The sequence below is a fragment of the Lepus europaeus genome, chromosome 11 (assembly GCF_033115175.1).
Source record: "Lepus europaeus isolate LE1 chromosome 11, mLepTim1.pri, whole genome shotgun sequence".
NCBI lineage: Eukaryota > Metazoa > Chordata > Mammalia > Lagomorpha > Leporidae > Lepus > Lepus europaeus.
Genome location: NC_084837.1, coordinates 60,305,579 through 60,327,395, shown reverse-complemented (window position 1 = coordinate 60,327,395; position 21,817 = coordinate 60,305,579).

Here is a 21,817-nt window from a genome sequence, read left to right as displayed (position 1 = left end):
GACAGAGAGAAAGGTCTTCCTTTGCTGTTGGTTCATCCTCCAATGGCCGCCGCGGCTGGCGCGCTGCAGCTGGCGAACAGCGCTGATCCGATGGCAGGAACCAGGTGCTTATCCTGGTCTCCCATGGGGTGCAGGACCCAAGCACTTGGGCCATCCTCCACTGCACTCCCTGGCCACAGCAGAGAGCTGGCCTGGAAGAGGGGCAACCGGGACAGAATCCGGTGCCCCGACCAGGACTAGAACCTGGTGTGCCGGCGCTGCTAGGCGGAGGATTAGCCTATTGAGCTGCGGCGCCGGCCCAGTAATGTATGTCTTTCAAGGAACATGTCCAGCTCAGGTAAGTGGCCAAACTTTGGGCATAAAGCTTTTCCTATATTTCCCAATTTCCTTCTTAATATCTGTAGACTCTTCAGTTCTATCTTCTCGCAATCCTAATATTCCTGTATGATATGTTTGGCTAGAGATGTGTCAATGTTTACCGATTCTCCTGCAGACAATTACAACACTGAAATGCTCTCTTAATCTGCCATTTTTCATTGTGGCTCCAGGTCCCTCAACTGGAGTCCCCATACTACAAGGAGACAGTCTTCCTCTTCTTCTTCTTTTTAAGATAAACTCTAATTTCAAGATAACATGTAAGACCTCTTTAATATTCTTCAACTGCTTATGCTCCAGTCATAACAAACTACTTGTAAATTTCCTAGTAAACTAAGAATGTAACATATTTGAGGTTTTGTAGCAGCTGTTTTCATGACTAAAAACACCTTTCTTCTCTTTTTCTGCTTTTTCTAGCTCCTGGTTAATTTTCAAGATTCAGTTTCAGAATTACTGTTTTACTTCTTTGACAACTTCCTGCCCGATTGGGGTTTGCCATTCAATATTTCTACAGGACCATGGCCTACAGCTTTACAGAATGCATCATATTTGTACTGTTGAATTCTGTTGCTGTATATGTCTCTTCAATTAGACTGTAAACTTCTGAGTGCAGAAGCAATGCATTGCTTGGATCAATGACTGTCATAAAATTGGAGAATAAGAGCCAATATTGGAGCTGGTGCTGTGTGTAGTGGGTAAAGCCGCTGCCTGCAGTGCTGGCATCTCACGTGGGGGCCAGTTCGAGATTTGTCTGCTCTACTTCTGATCCAGGGGAACCCTGGAGGAAGCTTCTAGCTCCTGGCTTCGGATCGGCTCAGCTCCGGCTGTTGCGGTGATCTGGGGAGAGAGCCAGCAGATGAAAGACCTTTTTCTCTCTGCCTCTGCCTCTCTGTAACTCTGCCTTTCAAATACATACATAAATCTATACAATGATTTCTATTTGATGAAAATAGAAGGCTTGTGCTTGGGCAGTCTTTCTAGATTTTTTTTTTTAATGTATAAATGGCAGAACAAAAGTTACAGGAAAGTCCAAAAAGCATTCTTAGAATCAAAATAGCATAAGAGACAGTAGGCAGAATCAACAAGGAAAACTGATGGAAGAATGACCAAGATTGAGGGAGATAGATTTACTATAGAAGAGAAAAGCCCTGAGAAATAATTTGAAAATATGGCACTTATATTTTACAATAAAATTTGCAATTGCATACAAGTTTTTTACTTTGTAAAGAAACTTGGTCATATTTAAAGTTTTAGTGATACTCAACTTGAAAATTATTGTCTTTTAGTTGGAAGATTACCATTAAGCACCAACCATAAAACAGGCAAGGTGCTAGATATTGGGATTCAGATATAAAGGACAGGGTCCCCTCCACCCGTGATCCCTGGAACTAAGCTCAGAGTCCAGTAGCACTTACAGGACACTACCAATGTGATTCATAAAACAGAGTAAATTCCAAATAATTTATAAGGGGAGGAACATAAGCAGAGAAACCTAGGTGGGCATTTAAGATGGTCCTCAGTGACTCGTGTATCTGAACAAAAGAGCCTTCTTTCAGTGTCAGCATTCCTTAAGTGGCTATTTCTTCTGAAATTTGTGGCTCTGATTTTGTTGTTATTTTCACCAGTCTAGATCCATTATATAGTTTCAGACATACACCAACAAGATGGTGAAAAACTTAATTATTTTGTTTGACATGGTAGCATTTCAAATTTGGTTCAATGGTTCAGACATGTGTGGATTATCTATACATTAGCAAAGTGCTAGGTATTGGAAGTATCAAAGCTGAGCAACATGCAACCCCTGACCTGGAAGTGTTTCATGTCTGCTGAGATGGATGCATATACGTTAAACACCAGCATAGTTTTCTTGCTCTTTAGAGGTGAAAACACACATTCACATACCTGATCTTAATTTGCCTTCATAGTAGCCTAATTAAGTAGTGCATTATTCTTCCCTTCTGCAGACAATTAGACTGAAAATGCCTGTGGTTTGTTTGGACCTTACCACACATGAACTCCACCCTCCCTCTATCTTACTGCCCTGTGCGATCACCGAGTTTTGTTGATTCTACCACTTAAATGTCTCTAAGTTTTGTTTCTCTCACTGCTTCCACCACCACTGTCATAGTTGAAATAAGTTCATCCTTTTTTTGCTGGGCTATTTCAATAATCTTCTAATTGGTCTCCCTGCCTACAATTTCTGCCCACTCCAATCTGCTACAAGAATTATTTTGCAAAAACAGAAATGATGGTGTCACTCAGCTGAAAACCTTGCTGACTCCTCTGTCCACCAAGATATCATGACAGAAAGGTGGCTACTGAGGCTGCCCCAATAAAGCTTTCAAACCTTACTTCTTGATGTCCATCACCCCTGCCTCCTGGTCAGATACCCACAGACCAGAAGGTCTAACTACACTTAACTGACCATATTCTTTCAAGCTTCCATACCTTTGTCTGATGAACTTCCCACCTTTTATGGCCAAACTTAACCCTATGAAGCCTTCATGACCATCGTGATCTTGTCTGTTTGCAGCTCACTGCATCATCATAGAGCCTTTTACATCTTCTTTAAAATATTTTTTAAAGATTATTTCATTTATTTGAAAGGCAAAGTTATAAAGAGAGCGGGAGGGTGGGAGGCTGCAGAGAGAAATCTGCCTTCTGCTACTTTACTCTCCAATGCCTGCAACAACTGGGATTGGGCCAAGTCAAAGCCAGGAGCTGGGGAATTCATTCTGGGTCACCTACATGGGTGGCAGGGACAGAAGAACTTGCACCATCATCTTCTGGAAGTTGAATCAGAAGTGGAGCGGGGACTTGCACTCAGGCACTCCACATGGAAAGGGGGTGACCCAAGCATCATCCTAACTGCTGTGCCAAGCCCAACCCCATCCCCCACTTTGCATCTTCTGTTATACCATTTATCACAATGTTGTGTATAGACTGCTTTCTCCCCAGGAGCTATGCTGAAAATCTGGAGGGAAGGCATTGCATTTTGGCTATCTTTGAGAGAATCCTGGGGGTCTTTGTGCCAATGGGGAAGACCCTAGCCTGTGTTGTCATATTGGTCAATAGACTGACCAGTTTAATTCGACTCTCAGATAAACAATGAGTAATTGTTTGGTATGTATGTTTCCCAAATATTGCAAGAAACATACCTATACCAATACCTTTAAAATGGGAAATTCACATTGAACTTACTACCTTATTTTATTATTTTTTTCTTTGCTAAGTCTGAGAACTTTAAAACCATGGACCTAAAAGCCAGCTCCTATACCCACTGGCAGTTAAATACAGTGACATGCGCAATGTCTAGTGCAAACCATGGCTGAAATTCCTGTCCCACCCTCATGGAGTTTCCCTTTAGTAGAGAAGTCACAGAAACTATTTCTGGAAACAATATTTAACCCTCAAAAGCTACGTGTCTTTGATAAACAGGACATGACAAACTCCGTGTCTAAGATCACAATTAAGCACTCAACTTCTGGAAGACAATAAATCTGACAGTGTATTCAGTTGTCCAATGATAAGAATATATTGAAGAGAGTACAGAAAGCTCGGTGGAAAACAACCACAGTATTGAGTTCTGCATAACCTTGGTCAAATTGCTTAACTTTTCTGTACTTCCTTTTGAAAGTGCACATGGGGGAGGGTGTGCGGCCCAGCTCCGAGGGCAACCAAACTCTCTTGTCTAATGAAATGACTGTCAGGCTAACCTTGTAGCTTCACAATATGCATTCAGATGAGGGCAGAGGCAAAAGTCGGGTCAGGGGCATTCATTACCACGTTTTCGGGTCTTATTGCAGGATGCAAAAACCTGGAATTGGAGCCAGGCAATTGCAAAAACGATTCCAGATCTGCATGGTAACAATTTAGCCCGACTTCCACTCCGCCTGAATTTTAGCAGCAGAGGAAGTTCTTTCCCTGGCGGGCTGCCTGCACCCCGCCTCCCTCAGCCCTGAGTTCCCTGGGCTCTCACTCCCCACATCTGTTTTCAAGCCATAGAGCATGGGGTCACAGCGTGGCGCAATACGCAGCATTAGCAGGCAGCATGAATCAGTGGTGAGCCTTTGATTTTAATTCCTTGCCTCTCCTCGAGAGGAAGTGTGGTCTAGTGGTTAACCCACTAAAAAACGCAGCTAAAAGGCAGCACTGCTGATCCCCTCGGTGTTCTGTTCTATTCTTGCTGGGACATCCTGTCCATCATACATTTTTTTTTTTCCCCAACTTTGCTCTACCACGTTACGCCCTGAACTGGCTTGATCTTAAGATTCACTTGGGAATTGGTTAACTAATTCCCCATCCCAGAACCTCCCAAGGAACGGTCCAGGAATCTCTATTTTTACCAAGACAGGCGTCATCATCAGACTCACCAGCCTCAGTTTAACCATACGCTCCAAAGAGAAGAGGGCATTAAGGGAAACAGCAAGAGGACTGAGGTGGGAAGAGCCGGTCTCAGAGTTTCATATTTACCAGCTCACATGTAAAAGGCAAAGGCATAGCAGGAGACAGGCCCAGGTTCTGGTTCTGGCTGTGCAGCTAGGGCTGTGTGAGCTTGGGCAGGTCAGCGGACCCCTCCCAATCGCATTTTCATCATTTTAAAAAATAAAAGTGATTAGATCATCTCTTTCAGTTCTGTGAGTCAATGAATTATTTCTGCAATTTCACAGAAGTGCCAAGATGGACTCAGAACATCTCTTTTCCTGAAAATGACAACGGGAGCAGTCACAGAGGTGTGGGCTGGCGTGTTTGGGGTTGTGGGGAGACAATGGAGAGGAGTGTGGTGGTGGTGGTTGGGGGCTGGGGTGGGGGCTCGTTTGGGGCCCTGCAAGGAGATTTCCCCGCCCTCCTCTCTGGAGACCCTGCAGCTGGCCTACTTATGCAGAGGCCTTGGCTCCTCTTTCCTTTTTAAAAGCTTTTCTGACTCGAGCATTCCCGGGAGGAGCAGAGTCATCAGCTTGCAGAGAACTTACACAGGCTTTCCTGAAATAAAGGGGGGGTGGGGGGGCTTGAGTGGATTAACGAGTGGGCTAGGGTTGGTTGCCAACAAAATGAGTCTTTCTGTGTGTGATAAACATACACCCATCAGCACACTGCTGGCTCCAGATAGGCCCAGCAAAACCCTTTGTCCCACTTCCACAATGTCTAGAATGTTCTTGGTAGTGGACTGGACATCCGCCTACTCAACTGTCTCTGGAGCACTTGGGCAAGTTTCCATCCCAGAGCAAGGTGGGGGGGGGGTGTTAGGAGAAGGAGGAGTGAGTCATGATTGTAGGAAAAGGATGTCTTCCGAAGCCAACGCAGAACTAGCTTCCTAGAAACATCATGACAGGTCCCATAAAGCCCACGTTTGGTTCTAATTATAACATGCCCACATTCGAACATTTTTACAGTTTTCCCATGGTAACAACAGAGTTTCTGAGGAAGAGGACTTTGACTCAAATGTGCTCTATATGTCTCATAGTGGGAGCTGGTTGAAATTTTTTTTAAAGGAGTTATTTTTTGCTTTTTTAACAAAAGAGATATCACTGGGTTGTCTATGCCAATTAACACATGTGTACATGAGGTTTAAGCACATTATTTAAAAAGGCCAAAATAAGCTATAGCTAATTAACAAGATATTTCTTAAAGGCCAAGGTAAGCAATGTGAACAAAAATAAAAAAAAAATAGAAATGAGATTTGTCTTTCCTCAACTTGAGACAAAGGGTGGATTTAACCAACAAACAAGAATTTATTTAAAAAGCAACACTGAAGGTGTGGTATGGACCACTGAGTTTTAGCTCTGTTGACTGAACAACGAACATGCTGTTCCTAGGGATAATCACAAAGCACAGTGCACACCTTTAAAAAATCAAGTCATGTTCAAGTGTGACTTTAGAATACTGTAACTTAATTTTATCTAAAAATCTTTGAAAATTAACAACTTTTTTCAGAATTAGTAATGATAACTTCATTGCTATCCAGTTCATTTTAGGTAAAGAAAAAATTTTAAATGCTTATTCATTTTTATTTATTTGAAAATCAGAGTGACAGTGAGGGAGATTGAGAGAGAGAGAGAGAGAGAGTGAAGAGATCATTCTTCCATTCCTTGGTTCACTCCACAGATGCCCATAGCAGCCAGGGTTGTGCCAACTCTTAGCTAGGAGCTCCACTGGAGTTTCCCACGCAGGTGTCAGGGACTCAAGTACTTGAGGCATCATCTGCTACCTCCCAGTGTGTCCATTAGCAGGAAGCTGGATTGGAAGTAGAGGCAGGACTCAGGCACTCAGATGTGTGATGCTGCCTCACAAGCAATGGCTTAACCTGCTGTGCCATGACATCTGTCCCCTAAACAAATATTTTATGTTTATTGTTTCAGTCTTTTTCACTTTACAGAATTTAGATAGTAGAGCTACCAGCTAGAACCTCAGAGCCTGAGAGAAGACTCTTTCCTTAGGATAAAGGATTCTAAGTTGCAATAATTAGATCTAGGATCCATCAGGAGAGACTAGGATCCCCCAGGTTACCCTGGAGACAGAGATAAGCAACAGTGTGAGCTCCCACTTAGAGTGATAGGGCTGGTTGGACTTATATGACTCTCCGTGAAAACTGGCGCATGTGACACTGAGAAAAGGAAGAGAGGTACTGCCTATCTGTTTTGCAAGATTATCAAATGAGACTTCATTTTGTAACTCTCAGCAGTTGTGAAAGTTGGCATGGTTTTTAAATTCTACCACAGGAAGTAGGGCTGATCTGAAAATTTCCAGAAGTATGAGATATTCTTTTCCTGTATAAAAAATAATGATCTCAGGTTTAGTGGCATCTTAGGAAATGACTAAGGCAAAAGATACACACTTTTTCTAATTTTACTTTCTTCAGATTAATACTTGAAATTTTGTCTGAGCAATTCAGGAAGTTTAGGATAGTTTACCTTGATGATAAAGGAGGTAATATTAACATACTTTTTTATTTTCCATTTTAAGCTTATTTACTTATTTTTATAATAAAATGTTATTTTACTATAATTTGGGGCTAAATAAATAAGGAGAACAGTAATATTTTGAGGATCAAATGGTCTATGGCAACTGGCAAAGAAAAATATAGTAGCTAACTTTTATATAACTTACAAAGCCTACTCTAACAGCCAAATTCTGTATTAAGAACTTAAAAGAATGACGAGTTTCATTAATTCTCACAACTACTTTTATTTCCACCTTACAGATGGCAAATGGAGGCATCCATAGGTTCCATAGCTTGCCCTAGGCCATCTGATGGTAAGTGGAGGACTCAGGCTACAACCCTGCCTGTGTGTATCTGCAGTCTGTATTCCTTATTGCTATGCAACATTGTTTCTTTGAACATTGACCAAGGGCCCATTTTATTAAACAGAGCTGAGGAGGATGTGTTCGAGAGATCTGAACTCTCAAAACTGAAGCCACTAATTCAGAACAAGCATCTTCTATGAAACAGTCAGTTCAAGGAATGTGCATCTCCTGTCACTGGCCTGACTGTGGAGTACCTAAGGGCTATGATGCAATGACTTGAATGAGTTATAAGAGGATAAAGGCCATCAGATTAAATGTTTTATCTTTATCAACTGAAATATTGTCCCTATGAGGTGTCATAAAAGTGCCTTTCCTGTCTATAAGGATCTTGTGGTTTCGTAGATAAAGGTAATTGTTTACATATGATAAACCTTTATTGCAGCATTGCTATATACATGTAGGCCCTATAAAGATGAAGAAACTCTCATGCTTGCCTTCAAGATGGTTGTAGCCCGGATGGGGAGATGAGCAGTCTCCATAGGGTATGGTAGATGCCCTGGTGGGCAAAAGAAGAGCATGCTGCAAAGATAGCAGGAGGGGCTCCAGGATGACTGCTCCAAGGACATGATGCCCAATCAGCATCCTTTACAATGGTTTTCTCCTCCCAATTTGTCTATCACTCTCACTCTCTCATTCACACCTGAGTTTGCAAGTACTAGCCTAAAAGACAGATTCTGTTCTTATTTCTCACTCACATATCTTCTTTTCCACTTATCTCAGAAGTTGAAAGCTGGGCTCAATCTCAGCAGAAAAGAGCTCAGAATGCTTGAATCAGGACAGCTGATTGCCTCAAAATTGATTCATTTTGTATTTGATGCTGTCTCTATTTTCCGACTGGGAAACCTGGGCCTCTGTGCACATGTATCTCCTGTTTTCTGCCTACTTATCTGAGCTTTCCTCCCATTTTGCTTCTGTTCAATTTTCATTTTCCATATTTTTATAGGAACTGATTTCTGCCTCCTTGCTTAGTATCTTACTCTCCGCTAACTCTCATCTTTGACTTATGTTTTCTTTCGGACTTCCTGAACCATGCTTAGCCAAGTCTCTAGCTATAAATATGTTTCTTTCTCTTGATTCATATACTGTCTTTGTGCTTTATGAACTCATATATTCTGTTTCAATTAGGAATTAGAATCTTGGGAGAAGATAGAACATAGTGCTAGATGCTCAAGAATAGAATCCAAAGCAAGAGATGGAAATCTTACTGTTCTCTCTTAACCAGAGAAAACTTTTGGAAATGAACTAATCCCAAAAACTTATGACCATTGAATGCTGTGACATTTGGACACATATGTTATCACCAGGTGCCAGGAACACATTGCCAACACCTGCTGCTACAAGGTCATGGCGGGAATGTCATTCAAAATACCTCAATATATCACCTAAAAGATTTGATTTGAAGAAGGATGCCTGGGCCAAAGACCAAGGAAAGACCAGGTTAGGATGTGACTATTGGTGTGGAAACTTTCAGACACACGTGTTTCATACTCCAACTTTGTATTTTGAAGATGCTTTCTACAAAATTTAAAAAGAAAATGGTCCTTCTTGCAGACAGTCCTCACTCTAAAAGCCTTTCCCCTGACAAACAGCATTTAGTTCTTCAAAATAGAGACACCAATCAATTTTTTCAAAACAGCAGCATTCTAGATTGGCTCCCCTCGATCCTGCTGCATCTTCCTAGATCCCTTGCTGTTGTGCTCTCATCAAGTAGCAACAACACGACTGCTATTTCTCACTGAGTGAGGAGCAAGAACGGAAAAAAATGGCATCAGAAGGGCATACTCAGCGAGTTGAATAACAAGCAGTTAACGTGTGTGCCTCCCTTCAGCTTCATTGTTCTATGCAATGCGCAACCATGTGTGAGAGGTCCATTTTGAAACACCTAAGGTAGTTCACAAGCTTTGAGTAGGGCAGTATTTATCAGACCCTTTTCAGGGACCTCCCACATCAAGATGGAACAAGTGCACTGACTTAAAAGTGTTAGCTACTCCCTGGACTGACCTACTCAGAATCAAACTGAAGAAATCTGCCCTTCCAAAATGCTTTCCACATGATCACATGGGCCATACGGGAATATGGCTCTAGGACTGTTTTTAAAATAGGCCAGGGTCCTAGAATGGCAGTCTGGCTTCTCATTATCTGGCTGCTAGTAAATCAGTGGAAACTCTTATGACAGATGAACACATTCTAAGGAGAAGAGAATGAATGGTGTAGTGCTTCAGAAAGAATCAGGTGGAAAAGAATCTCCGTGTGATGGAGTGAGGAGAGCAAGCTTTCCCTTCACAGTTTAGGACCATCATTGCACTGTGTGGATTGTCCTTCCTCCTCTGCCTATGCAGACAGCCAAAGCTGTGATGAATAGACCACTGTGACCCAGCAAGGCACCGTATGCTAAAAGATAAGCAACCCCTGCATCTATCCAAGTACTTTGTTTTTATCACCCACCCCCCAAAAAAAAGAAGATTCAGTATATGTTGATAGCAATTACCATTTAGAAAAACAGGTAGAAGAAATGGTGGTTTTCAACTTTTTTGTGTCCTCTGCAATGAGTTTGAACCACAGAATTTTTGGTAATCACTTGAAGGGAATAAAAATCTTGGAAGAACAACCCACAGTCCTGTCTTGATGTCTGATAAAACCCCACAGATACAACTTTGTTCTCATCTATTCTGCTGCCCTGTGAGGAGATTCCACAGTGCAGTGCTCTTTGTCATAAGTATCTCCTTAAATACTTATTATGCAAATGCCATGCATGTGGTGTTTCCTTGGAACCAGCCTGACACCATGCCATGCCTCTCACTGCTGTACCTGGCTGTTACGAGACCTGTTCAGAAAAATGGCATCTGACAGACATCATCATACCAAGTATTTAGTTATAGCAAAATTGAAATCTCATTTAAAATTTTGAAAGACCAACCACTAAGGATGAAGCACTGATAATTGTTTCAACATGGATAAATCTTGCAAACATTATGGCAAGCAAAAGAAGCCAGCCACAAAAGGCCAGGTATTGTGTGATTCCATTAATATGAAATGTTCAGAAGAGGCAAATCAATAGAAACAAAGTAGATTAGTGGTTTCCAGGGGCTGGAGGATGGGGAAATGAAGAGCAACTGCTAATGGATACGAGGTTTTTTTTTAGGGGTGATAAAAATGTTCTAAAATTAGATAGTCATGATGGTTGTGCAATCATGTGAATATACAAAAAACATTGAAATGTATACTTTAATATGATGAATTTTATGGTTGTGAATTACATCTTGAAAAAGTTTTTCTTAAAAAATACTTTAAAAATTTTTTTGAGAGGCTCCTATGAAAATTTCAATACATCAGTATGCTGAGAATGAGAAATTAAAATTAAGTTAGGGCTGGTGTTGTGGGTTTGCCTTTCAAATAAATAAAAATAAATCTTTTAAAAATTGAATTAAGCAATACTTGAGTAATGCAGTTAGCAAAGAGCTGAAATTTCATTTATAATTTCTTAAAAGATTTATTTATTTATTTGAAAGAGTTGCAGAGATGGGGGAGAGACTGACAGAGTGAGAGTGAGATCTTCTGTCCTCTGGTTCCCTCTCAGAAGACTGCAATGGCTGGGCCTGGGCCAGGCTGAAGCCAGGAGCCAGGAGCTTCTTCTGGGTCTCCTATGTGGGTGGCAAGGGTCCAAATACTTCAGTCATCTTCCACTGCTTTTCCCAGGCCATTAGCAGAGAATTGGAACAGAAGTGGAACAGTCAGGACATGAACTGGTGCCCATATGTCATCACAGGTGATGGTTTTACCCACTATGCCATGCTGCTCTTGAAATTTTATTTAAGTCTAACATTTTCTTTAAAACTTATCATGTACTGATCTTCTTGATTATATCTAACAGGAACAATGGCTAATTAACTTTTTTTTGGAATTCTGTTTTCCTATATAAAATTTGAGAATGTTCTGATGCTGTGCAAGATTAGACATTGCAGGAGATAGATTACAATCCATAGTGATGATTATGGCTAAATTAGAATTAGTGAGAAGAGTACCATGTTATCACTGGCATTCATTTCTCGAAACATTCTTTCAAAAGAGGTAGCTTACTCTTATTGAATATTGTTAAACAGAAGATTCTACAAAAGATTAACTGGAGGAAGAAAGTCTACTTATCAGTATTTCATACCCAGTTATAGTTTAAACTAGATTATTTGAATTATAACACATAATTGCTAGCTTATTGAAGACTGAGGATTTGATGAGAAGGTAATGAATTCATTTTAAGACTGACTTAAAACCAAGTCAGGAGGTTACAACAGATTCCTTAATGTGAAATGCTAATGATCTAGATTAATTCATACAGTTCTTAAGAGATTTTGTCAGATACCCTTTTGAGAATATGACTCTAGGGATTCTGAAAATGCACAAATGTGGATACCTGCTTTGTGTTTTCACCTAATTTTATATATCTTTTAAAGATTTTATTTATTTGAAAGTCAGAGTTACATACAAAGAGAAAGAGAGGCAGAGAGAAAGAGAGAGAGGTCCTTCATCCGCTGGTTCACTGCCCAATTGGCCGCAATGGCCAGAGCTGCGCCGACCTGAAGCGAGGAGCCAGGAGCTTCCTCCATGTTTTCCCATATGGGTGCAGGGGCCCAAGGATTTGGGTCATCTTCTATTGCTTTCCGAGGCCATAGCAGAGAGCTGGATAGAAGAGGAGCAGCTGGGACTAGAACTGGCACCCATATGGGATTCTGGCACTGTAGGAGGCAGCTTTACCTGCTACGCCCTTTTCAACTAATTTTAGAGAGGTCCATTCTGAAATCTATCTGATGTAGGCAGGGAGATAGCAATAGCAGAGAGGAGTTGAAGTTTTCCAGACCCAGCCAATGCATGTGACAGCTTCTGCTGACCCATGTGGCTGAATGACAGCCCAGACCCTGCTGCCCACAGCCACTCTCTTCTTTACACCACTCAAATCCTCTTTCTTGCACTCCCAAACCTCCTATTTCACATACCACCAAACTTCTCCTTCCACATAGTAGAAACTGCAAGTTCCACAATTTTGTGACTTAAAACCAGTGCCAGCTAGACATATCCAGTATGGCTGTATGCTGTTTCCCTGAGAGGACCTTTAGGTCATTGCAATAAAATTACCAAACTGACACTCCCACTCCCATCATGCAGCTGATGCCATGACATTTCTGAGATTTCCAAAAAAAAGAGCATGTAAACGAGAGGCACTCAGGTCCCACTTCCAAACCCAGCCTCTTTGAATATTCAATTCAGCCCCTCCCCAGACTCCACCCCCTGGACCTCAAGTCATATAAAAGGATGGCCCTGAACCTTGTTGACGGCAGCTCATTCTCTCAAGATTGCCTACACGCATTCCTCAGTGTGTACTTTTGCTTTAAATTAATCTTCTTCCCTGCTCACCTTTTTCTATGTCATTTCTTCTACTTCTTTCTTGCCTATAGACAAGAATGTAGATTAAGTCTAGCATATATTAATATATATTATATATTATATAGCCACAATATGGCCACAGACTTTTCACACCATGCTGTGAATTCCCTCTTTTAAGGGATACTTTTAGTGCAACCTAATACTTATTTGGTTAATTCAAGCTATTGCCAGTAGTTCTATATTTGCTAAGATACTCAACTTTTATTGTTGCTGTTTTAAATGTACTTGCACAGTACCTCAGGCAATGGACACCTACTCTGCTACCAACTATGTCATTTCCAAGATTGGACTTTAATTGTCACATCTCTTTGGGATATGAATTACTTAGAGGAAGTGAGATTGTGTGGAATCATAAAGTGTTGCATCACCACTTCCTGCTGAAACAGGAAGCTTCCCTTAATAAGTGGCCTCTCATGTTCTTTCTACTTATGCTCTCATGAGCAGTGCTACAAGTAAACATGCAAGTAGAATCTGAGAATTTTCCAACATAAGTGCGTTAACACTTCAGAGCACAGCCAGTCCCAGTTACTACATGGTTCTGGAGAATTTGGATGAGCACTGAGCTTGGGTTTGATTTCTTCACCAAGAAGCCCTAATGCTTTCTCTTTGTTGACCATAAGTGATAAATTTAGACAGCCAGAAGGGCAGTCAATCTGCTAGGGAAAATATCCTGAAGAAAACGAAGCAGGCAATTATGCTGAGCAGACCTCAGGGTTAGCGTGGATGGCTCTTGTTTTAAAATAGAATCCTAACTCAGTCAAGAAGTCTCATGCCCATGTGTTTTCCTGGGGAGAAACTTCCAAGGCTGCAATAGGGAAACCAACAGACTTAATGCAGGAGTGTGTAGCCATCTGGTTTGCTCACAAGCAGAATTGCTCTTTTTATCAGAATTATTTTCAGATTTTTGTGTGGAGGAGGAGTTGGCCATCTTGAACACTGTCAGTATTAACCCTCTGCTTAAACAATTCTATTCAAAATTCTCCTAATGAGGAAACTAGGAAATCTCTCTTTTTTACCCCTGAGAAGAAAACCCAGACATGGTAAAATTTAGTGACTAATGTCTAGGGTGATGGAAAGGAGGAAATTCATCAGTGGGATTCATTCTGTGGCTCAAAGGCTTAGCAACAATGTATCCCAGGGCCTGCCTGCCTGGGGGTAACCTCAACTCCTACTCAGCTTTCCATTCAGGTGGAAAGAAGAGCTGAAATCTAGTAAGGTGACTTCTAGTCTCTTTAGACCCGAATTTCAACATATGTTTTTAAGAGGCAGAGAGACAAAAAAGAGGGCTCCCAACTGATGGTTCACTCCCCAGACACCTGCAACAGCTGGGGCTGAGTCAGCTGAAGTTGAGAACTGGGAATTTCATCCAGATCTCCCATGTGGATGGCTGGGACCCAACAACTTGAGTGATCATCTGATGCCTCCCAGGGTGCACATTAGCAGGAAACTGGAGTCCCAGGAGTGGGTCTGGGACTCTAACCCATGCATGCTGATAAGAGTCATGAATCTTAACCACTGTGCTAAACACTCACCCCAGGGTTGGATTATTTCATTGTGGGACCAAAGCCTCTTTTTCTTCCCAACTCCCCAGTTAAGGTAAGTGAAAGAGACATTTGGACAATGGGTTACATAATTTTGCCTGTTACAGAGTCACAACAGCTTTGCTCTACTTTTTTGCTCTAATCACGCATAACACTTCCCCCCTAGAATTGTGAATATTTAACATACTCTGAGAACAGCTTGCCTGTGGGTTTCTGTTGGGGACAAAAAAGAGTGGTGGTACTGGGAGGCTTTTTTTCCTATAAGCTCTGCCATATACACTCATTCTTCCTTTGAGCCAAAAAGAATTGATTTCTTTTTGTTTCCTGTTTGATTGTAATTAGTTTCCATAGTCAATTGTGGCTGGAATGTCCTAGTATCTTGGGAAGGGCCACCCGACAGTTGCAACACTGTCAGATCCAGAGCAAATTTTAGGTAGGAACTGCCAGCCACCATATGTACATCAGCATCTTTTTCTTTCCATATAAAAGGCAAAAATCAGAGGAAAAAGCAAGGTGTAGGTTGTTGACTTCAGAGAAAAACTGCCAAGCATGAAGTGCCAAGGGTGGACCCCTTCTCTCTTTTCCACCTTCTTGGTAAGTTTTAGACTGCACCTTTAAAAGGTTGGGCTTTATTGGTTCATTGGATAAATCAAATTCTGGTGCTTCCTTCTAACGGGAGAACACTAATGACAGAATTTGACATGATTTGAAAGTCTATCTACTTAAAGTCATGTGACAAATGAAGAAAGAGAAAACAGACATATACTACTTAAAATTCTGGAATTTGAGCTAATGGCTTTGTATGTACCCATTTTCCGAATTAGAAGGTGAAATTTTGTTTCTGGAATTATTTTCCAGAAAAAAGGAAGTCACCTTTTATACACATCCTTACATCTTTTGGTGACTCACTAACTGAATCTGGAACAAAAACAGTACAGTGGGGGCCAGCACTGTGGCGTAGCGGATAAGGCAGCCGCGTGCAGTGCTGGCATCCCATATGGGTGCTGGTTCAAGTCCCGGATGCTCCACTTCCAATTCAGCTCTCTGCTGTGGCCTGGGAGGGTAGTGGAGGATGATCCAAGTCCTTGGGCCCCTGCAAATGTGTGGGAGACCCAGAGGAAGCTCCTGGCTCCAGGCTTTGGATTAGTACAGCTCTGGCCATTGAGGCCAATTGGGGAGTGGACCAGCAGATGGAAGACCTCTCTCTCTGCCTCTCTTTCTCTCTGTGTAACTCTGACTTTCAAGTAAATAAATAAATAAATCTCTCTTTTTAAAAACTGTTAGTGGAACATGCATTGAGGTGAAATGATCTAAGTTAATGTCTATTCTGGATGTACATGGAGGTCATCTGAACTGGTTTTAAAAAAATAAAGGGGCCGGCGCAGTGGCTCACTTGGTTAATCCTCTGCCTTGGTTAATCCAGCGCCGGCATCCCATATGGGTGCTGGGTTTTAGTCCCGGTTGCTCCTCTTCCAGTCCAGCTCTCTGCTGTGGCCTGGGAAGGCAGTGGAGGATGGCCCAAGTGCTTGGGTCCTGCACCTGCATGGGAGACCAGGAGGAAGCACCTGGCTACTGGCTTCAGATTGGCGTAGTGGCCATTGGGGGGGTGAACCAATGGAAGGAAGACCTTTCTCTCTGTCTCTCTCTCTCTCTCTCTCACTGTCTAACTCTGCCTTTCAAATAAAAAAGAAGTTTAATAAGAAAATTTAATAAAAAAGTTTAATAAAATTAAAAAGTTTAATAAAAAAATAGAAAAAGAAATTTATCCCTGACCTATTCTTTAATTATCAGTCCTGAACTGCAAACATTACTAGCTACTCTAAAAATTTAAGCTTTTTAAAGATAATGTAAAAATGTAAGTGAATAAGTGACATAGTGTGGGGCCTGCAAATATAGACCAACAGAAAAAATGTAGCCAAATGCAATGAAAATGGGTGTTTGTGATTTAGAATAGCATTTCTGGTGATAGTATTGCAATAGACTCAAAAAGTGTTAAATCTCAAATGACTTAAAAGGAAGTGATGATGATGTGCCTGAAAAACTGAGGGGTTAAGTAACACAGTGACAATGGTGAGGGTTAACACTGTTTTTTGTAGCAAAAGTGGAAAAATGTAGTACTTAAAAATTCATTATTTTGTAATTTTTAAAATGTAGGCACATTTTAATAGTTAACTAGGCATTTTGAGTGCATTTTTGACTTATGTATCTATGTCTCCAAAAGTGTGCATCTTGGTCGCCATAGAATTCTCAGGGTTGTCATAGATTTAGGTATATTTGGCGGGTACATCAATCCACAGAGCTGCAAATCCTTGGAGAGCATGAGTAACTAGATTCAGTTATGAACTCAGGGTCACAACGTTAGTTCATGGCAAAGGGGGATTAGAAATGAGACTTGCCCTTTCCTTTATGATAGATTGCTCTCTCAGTGGGGCCTTTTCATTCAGAAAACTATCAAACCCTGGCAGTAGAGAAGATAAGAAGGATGATCTGGAGGTCTCTCTCTGGGGGAGAATCTTTTACCAGCAAGAAGCTCTTGCTTGCCCTACGTGCGCGTGCACATGTATACACACACAGAGAAGCCCTTCAACCCAGGCAGGTGCTACCAATTACTGACCTCCCTCTGTGAGACTCAGTCTCAGAGTGGAATTGGCTCTAGGTTGGCAGGAAACTTATAAAAGCTGATGCCTGAGGCAGCTGCCTGCTCCAGTGGTGTGTAGGGGTTACTCCCTTCCGGGATCACAGGTATTATTAAATGCACTGGCTGGCTCTGCCCGACTTGGCAGTCCAAAGAGTAGTGTTCCTTAAAATCATTGTGGAATTGTTTTACAACAAATAAAGAGCAGTCTCAAAACCGTGGCAGCAGCCCCTATGAAAGCCCTACAACGTATGCATGCTAAAAGCATTAGTGGCCATGGGAAAGCTCAAATTAGTATGAGAAAGAATCATCCCCAAAGAAAAGCAGTCATTCCTTGGGTGTTTGGAGTAGGGTTGGATTCTGATAAGATTAGCAAGCAGAATGGAAGGCCAAGTGTTCTATCTGCATGGAGCACTCCTGGTTTATCGAGGTATCTAAAAAGATCAAAGAATCCCTGACTGAAAGTCGTTCTCCCAACAGTAGCATCCTATTGCTGCACTGCTCAAGGGGTCGAGAGTGGGAAGTGGTTCAGGGATTCTGGATTAGGATGCAGTATTAGATGAATGGGAACAAGTCTGGTATACTGAGAGTCTGAGAACACACACACACACACATACACACACACGAGTGCATAGGCACAAGCAAGGTCATTGAGGGAGAGCCCATGCTGGATTCAGGTGGGAATTTTGAGAACTGGTGAACATTCTTGCTGGTTTCTGACAGGTGGAAAGATTTCACGGCCAGCCAGGGCTTCAAGGATCAGCAGGGTGATCAAATGGATTTGCTTTCAGAGAACCGTGTCTATTCTACAGTGAGCTGTACCCTTAAAAAACAGTGTTATTTTCTCCAGTACTTCTATGGTGTATTCCTCTTACCTGGCCACAGAGTGAACCGGTGGTGGGAAAATCTCTCCCAGTCTCTCCTTCTCTGTAACGCTTGCTTGCTTTCTCTCTCTCTCTCTCTCTTTCCCTTCCTTCCTTCCTTCCTTCCTTCCTTCCTTCCTTCCTTCTTTCCTTCCTTCCTTCCTTCCTTCCTTCCTTCCTTTTTTTAGATTCTTTTCTCTTTTATTTAGGAGGAATGTATATTGTTAGTCACTGTTATCAAAGATCACATAAAAGCAGAATCATAAAACCGGGCTGCATTCCGTAACACTTTCAAGCAAAGCTTTTTTTTCTTAAGGAAAAAAACATAGGCCATTCTCAGAAAAATAGTCTTAATTACCAATATATTCAATAAGAGCAAAAGCAAATCTCTTCAGGAAGAACCTTGTGCCTTTTAGGGTTCATTTGATCAGGCCAGCCCTACTGAGGAAAATCCCCATTATCTTAAAGTCAACTAATTTATTTTAACACATCTGTAAAATCCCTCCACAGCTGCACCTGGTACCGCATTTAGATGAATACCTGGGAAGTGGTGTGTGCACACCAGGGCTGGGAATCTTGAGGGCCATCTTTGCATTTTGCCTATGGCATCTCTGAACTTCACTCCTTTCTCTGCCCTACCAGCAGACAGAACAGAAAAGGAAATCTGCACAGAGCAATCGTGCTGGCCCACTGAATCCAAAGCCCTTGCTTCAACAAGAGGAGCGGCACATGGCATGTGGAGGGGTATGGTTTCATCTTTGGTGCAGGAGAGAAAATTTTATAAGGAGTAATACATATGTACATTTGACTATAGGTAAAAGGGACCCATAATGCAGGAAAAATTTAATATTCTGAAATTTTTCCCAAATGTTCTCCACTGAGAACATACTATCATGTAATCAGATACAAAATGTTATTTTTTTTTTAAAAAAAAAAAAGGTTTATTTATTTATTTGAAAGTCACAGTTACAGAGAAGGAGGGAGAGACATTCATCAGTTCACTTCCATTCATTGGTTCACTCCCCAGAGGGCCACAGAAGCCAGGAACTTCTTCCAGGTCTCCCATGTGGATAGCAATGGCCCACATACTAAGGTCATCTTCTGTTGCTTTTCCCAGGCCATTAGGGAGCTGGCTTGAAAGTGGAGCAGCTGGGACAAAAACCAGTGCTTGTACTCCATGCTGGCATTGCAGGTGGTGGCTTCAACCGCCTCACCACAATTCCTGACACAAAATGTCTTGTTTTTTAAAGTAAAGTTGTAACTCTGTATCACAATTATTCATAGTTACCTCTCATGGATTTATCACTCTTAATTTTATCTGGGCCATTTAAGAATTTTTTTTCATGAAGACAATTCAGAAAAAATATAAGTTCTAGATCAAAAATTTAATACAAAATATTTGGATTACATAAAATGGACAAATGAATTGGCTTATTCCTATACTACCTTTTTCACTGAATGCAAAAGTTTTCAGTGAGAAAATTTGTATTCCTTTTTACTATTGAATTGTTAATAATTGGACACTTTTGAGAAATAGAAGCATCGAGCTAAGATTTTCATCTTCACTTGTAGAGGTTTGAATTTAAAATTTCCGAAATTTATGAATATGTGCTATTTTATTAGATTCAAAAATTACACATTGCCTTTAAGGCTCAGCAATGATGTTACTTGGCCAAAGACACTAAGTGAGTTAGAGACCAAAAAAAAAAATGGGGTTAGAATTAATTTTGGTATTTGATCCTGTGACAGGATCTTCCCTTTGCATATTCTTAGGATGGAGGACAAGAGTGAGTAGAGGAGCTAGTGCTGTGGTACAGCGGGTTAAAGCCCCAGCCTGCAACCCCAGCATCCCATATAAGCACTGGCTCAAGTTCCAGCTGCTCCTCTTCTGATCTAGCTCTCTGCTATGGCCTGGGAAAGCAGTGGAAGATGGCCCAAGTCCTTGAGCCCCTGCACTCACATGGAGACCTGAAGGAAGCTCCTGGCTCCTGGCTTTGGATCAGCTCAGCTGTGGTCATTGTGGTCATTTGGGGAGAGAACCAGCAGAATGAAAAACCTCTCTCTCTCTCTCTCTCTCTCTCTCGCTCTCGCTCTACCTCTCTCTGTAACTCTGTCTTTTAAATAAATAAAATAAAATCAATCTTAAAAAAAAGAGTAGAGATGGTATGTCTAGCTTAAATTGGGAAACCCAGGTCTAGAACTTCAGGGTCAACATACTCCTAATTGTGGAAACAGTCTCTAAAGAGCTGTAAATGACATAAATGAGAAACTTATATTTTAGGGCTGGTGCTGTGGCACAGTGGGTAAAGCTGCCACCTGCAGTGCCAGCATCCCATTATGGGCACCAGTTTGAGACCCGGCTGCTCCACTTCCGATCCAGTTCTCTGCTATGGCCTGAGAAAGCAGTAGAAGACAGCCCAAGCCCTTGGGCCCCTGCACCCATGTGGGAGACCTGGAAGAAACTCCCGGCTCCTGGCTTTGGATCAGCACAGCTCCAGCCATTGCAGCCAACTGGGGAGTGAACCAGCGGATGGAAGAGCTACCTTTCTCTTTTTTTTCTCTTCCTCTCTCTCTCTCGCTTTCTCTCTCTGCCTCTTCTTCTCTCTGTGTAACTCTGTCTTTCAAATAAATAAATCTTAAAAAAAGCCCTTATATTTGATCTTGTACCAGTAATTCTGTCAAAAGGGTGACCCAACAGAACTACTTACAGTGTTCAATGAATATATTTTAGTAAAGAGTAGCAAACCTCCCTTTCTTGTCTTCAGAAGCAATTCATCCCTTGAATCCGGGTGCAGGGGTTAATATATACTGCTGCCATTTTTCCCAGATAATCTATGGTCAACCATGCTAACCACATCTGCCTTGTCTATTTTGGCCATGATGTCAAGATCCTCAAAATTGCATATCTTGATTTGGGACTGTGCCTAGTGGTGAAATCCTATACAGTTCTATTTCTTTTGTTTGTAGTTTGTTTGTGGTCTTTTCCAGGAGAGGTATTGGAGCTAAGTAGGGAGAAGTTACATCAGATCCATAGTTTTCTTGATTGGATCATTACAGACTCCAAAATAAACTGCCCCTTATGAAATACAGCTAAATATTGGCAGATAGTAGGTAATCTTTCTTCCTCAATCCCTTGAAAAGAGAAGAACTGAAATCTTTAGTAACATTTATTGCCAGAGGGCACACATGGTAGAAATTAAGTCAAACCATCCTTTAATTTATGTAAATAATCAAGAAATGGCAATTGACTTTGTTCATAGACCAATTTAAATCTATTAACATATGTAAACTTTGTACAACAAAAGTGCATCTGCTTCATGAACCTACTGTCAGCATCTTTCTGATTTCAAGACCATGCAGGATTTTGCTTCCTGGATTGTAGTCAAATGTGATCAAAAATAGATGGTCTTGGAAGGTTTAGGATAATCGGGCAGGTAATGAAGTTTTCCTGAAAATACTCTGTTGAACACAGTTAAGTTCAAGGAAGTGGAAATTACTTTGACTTGTAATAGCTCATTAAATTAATTCTCCAATTATAGAGGCCTCTGCAATGCGATTCTTAATTAAAACTAGTGATTAATGCATGAAAGGAGAATGGAGGCTCTTGCTTTGATTTTGAAGAGTTCCAGATACACACAATAGCACTTGTATATGACTGCTCT